A 3633-nucleotide genomic window follows, 5' to 3' on the forward strand; every position below is an offset into this window, starting at 1 on the left:
CCCCTGGGCGGAAAAAGCGCCCCAGTATAGAATTTCCCCCTTTGAACAAAATCAGTATAGACTTTCCCCCTTGGGGGGAAAAACCGCCCCAGTATAGACTTTCCCCCCTTATAATTCCGGATTGCGTTTTTCCGGAATTCGTTTTGTTATGCATTTTGGTTTTGGTTTTCTTTTTAAACGAAAACTTCCAGTTCTGATAAAACCATGCTTTTCAACATAATTCAAAAGCGAGAAATTACAGGTTTGCTCCCAAAAAGTAACGCCTTGATACAAGTATTGAATAATATTTTGCGCATTACGGGAACTGATCAGTATAAGTTACAGATAAAGGAGTGTGTGTATGAAATTGAAGATATTCTGAAAAGTGAAAACTAACATTCATTTTAGTGTTATACTCCACGATGTTGTACAGACGTTATTGGTAGGGTCAGTAGAATGTGTTGATGCCCCAGATTTTTTGCTTGACTTGTTCAGTGAGGTAGAAGAAAAACTTTTAGACTACACAATTGATCAAATATATATTCCAACTGAATATTTTATCTGTGTGTCAAAGTTTCGACTCCTACATGGTTTATATGGACTAGGAAACCTTGGACGTTTTTCGGATGCCCCCTCAACGGAGTAGAAATGGACGAAGACATGACAAATGTCTTCAATTACCTAAAATGTAAAGTATACCCTCCAAATGTATGTAAGGACACAAAACGAAAAATCAGATCGAGGAGTAAAGCATACGAAATAAAAAATGAAATATTGTACTGGAAAAACCAGAAGGGGGAGTTAAGACAAGTGGTCATTAATTTGTCAGAGAGAAAAAGGATCTTGGAAGACAAGCATGACAAAAACGGCCATTTTGGCCGGGAAAAAACACTGTGGGCCATATCAGAGATGTACTTTTGGAAAAATTTGTCAGGAGACGTTGAAGAATATGTCAATTCATGCTTGAAATGTCAAGAGGGAGGAGCTTTTAAAAAGTCGGATGCAGAACTTTTCCCCATTTCGATTGTTAAACCTTGGTATCACGTAGGAATGGACCTCATAACCATGCCAAAGTCGTCATCCGGAAATTGTTACATCCTAACATTAATGGACTATTTTACAAAATGGCCCGAAGCAGCCGCAATTTCAAATAAACGAGCAGAAACTATAGCATTTGAACTCTTAAAGATTTGCAAAAGAATGGGGTTTCCCACAGTCTACTCTAGTGACCAGGGGAGAGAATTTGTTAATCTAACATTACAAAAACTAATCAACCAGTACTCTGGATCACAAAGATTGTCGTCGGCTTACCATCCCCAGACTAATGGTTTAGTTGAGAAATTCAACAGGACTCTGCAGGAGTCGCTAGTTAAAATAAGCAGCGCAGATCTGTGTGATTGGGACGAACATATTGATGATGTTTTGTTTGCCTACAGATCAACCAAGGTATCATTTTAAATTTACATTTAAATTTTGTTTATAATTTTACTAGACTAGTGATATAACTCATTCGAATAGATGAAGATCAAAGAATACATGGAACAAAATGGTTTCCTATAATTTGTTCGGCTGCACTTATAAGCACTCCAAAGTCAAATATGCTTTTAATGTAATTTCGGCTTAAACCTAGGGGGCGACAAATTTTAGAAGACTGTTTACTTTCAGAATGTTTAAATAATTTTACCAACTGTCAGTACTTTCAGTACTTTGATTTAAGCTTTGGAATTGTGCTTTTTAACAATATTAAAGCAAATTAATCTACATATTTTATTTTATTGTTTATAGCACAAAACGACAAAATATTCGCCATTTGAGGCAATATTTGGACGGAATGCGTTTCCACAAAGAGAACAACAATCTGAAAGCGAGTATACTACGGATAATACAGAACCAGCTTTTGAAGAGGTGATCGAAAAGCTCCAAAACACAAGAGACAGCATTAACGAACAGATAAAAGAAAATGTTGAACTATCCCAAGCAAAGCAAAAAAAGTACTACAAAGACAAACGAGTACCGCTCAGACAATTCCATGAAGGAACAAAGGTATTTGTATTTAACACCCACAAATCAACAAGAAAGGGTGGTAAAAAGGAAAAAAAATGGTTAGGACCGTACATTGTTACCAGTGTTCTAAGCAAAGGGTGCGTTAAATTGAGAAATCTTAAAGGTTCTCTCATTAAGCGTTCTTACAATGTGAAACTTCTGAAGAAGTGTGTTGACAGAAAAGAAAAACTTCGTCTTGATGATGAGGTTCCTAGGGATGACGAAAGAGTTGATGACTATGAGGAGGAGGAAGAGGAGGAGAAAACAGATGATGATGACGAAGAGGTTTCTAAGGATGACGAAAGTGTCAAGGAAGCAGATGCTGATGTTGCTGCTGATGATGTTTCTGGGAATGGCAAAAGGGTTGAGGAGGAGGTACTTGTATCTGGAAGCTTTGAATTAAAAAATACGTTTTTTCCAGTTGATGCTACTTGGCAAGAAAACCAAATTTCAAAGCATAACGTTAATGTGTCTTTGAGAAAAAGACACCGTGGAAAAATAAAAAAACCTTTAGCAAATCACTGTCCATTAAAAGTTATGGAAGTCAGAGGAGACGGCAACTGTTTTTTCAGATGTATTAGTTATGCTCTTACAGGATGCCAGGCCCAGCATAAAGCCATACGAAACTCTGTCGTGAAATGGATGAAAACCAATTCGGAGAAAGTGGAACGGCACTTTGGTACCCGCTATATTGACTGCTCTAACATGATTATAAACGGAACATGGGCAACAGAAGCCGAAATTCTAGCGACAGCAGCTTTGTTGAATACTGACATTCAAATCTATTGTCAGTACGGCAAATCTATGCGATGGGTAAAATATTCAAGCGAAACCCTTGGAAACTTCAAATTCACAAATATGTGTATATACTTAACCAACGAAAGTGGAGTTCATTTCAACTATGTAGAAGATATTTAAATAACAATTAAAATTCCCGACAAAGACATAGAATTTAGTTGAGAACACAGACACACATAAAAGTGGCTGAATTATTTTCAGAATTGAAGAACTATGAATATCAATTTATGTTTCTTTTAATACATATATGGCAATTGAATTTGATAGTTTTTGTTATCAGTTTTGCACTGTTTGGACTTTGCATTTTATTACAGTTTTGATCTAGCAAGTGTGTTAAAAATGCTTTACTTGCTGTGAATTGTATTTGCGATGCTGATAAGTAATCAGTAATCTAATAAATTTTGATATTCCTTTATTTCTGTCATTTTTTTTACAAATGATATGATTAACCGACTTTAACATTTTATTTGCGAGAAAAAAATCATAAATTCATCTGCTTCCTCTTAATTTTTTAAGCTTTAGTTTAAATTCAGTTAAGGCAGATGATGTTCAATCTTCAAGCACTGCGTTTAATTAAAAATAAAAGAATCAAGAGCATAATTTATAAAAACTGGCCTTGTTGTGAAAACTATATAGTTGCTTTGTTTAACGGAAACAAAAATCAACGTAAAAACATGGTGTACTTGTACGTGCGTTTAAGTGCGTGTTCTTTGAAAGACCAATTAATTTCTAACAATTAATATACCAATTTTTTTTATGCCAAAAATAAATGTAATACAGATTTGTTTTTCATCATTTTAGGATATCATATAT

The sequence above is a fragment of the Saccostrea cucullata genome, unplaced genomic scaffold, assembly GCF_032062105.1.
Source record: "Saccostrea cucullata isolate Sc308-1 unplaced genomic scaffold, CSIRO_AGI_Scuc_v1 ctg19207, whole genome shotgun sequence".
NCBI lineage: Eukaryota > Metazoa > Mollusca > Bivalvia > Ostreida > Ostreidae > Saccostrea > Saccostrea cuccullata.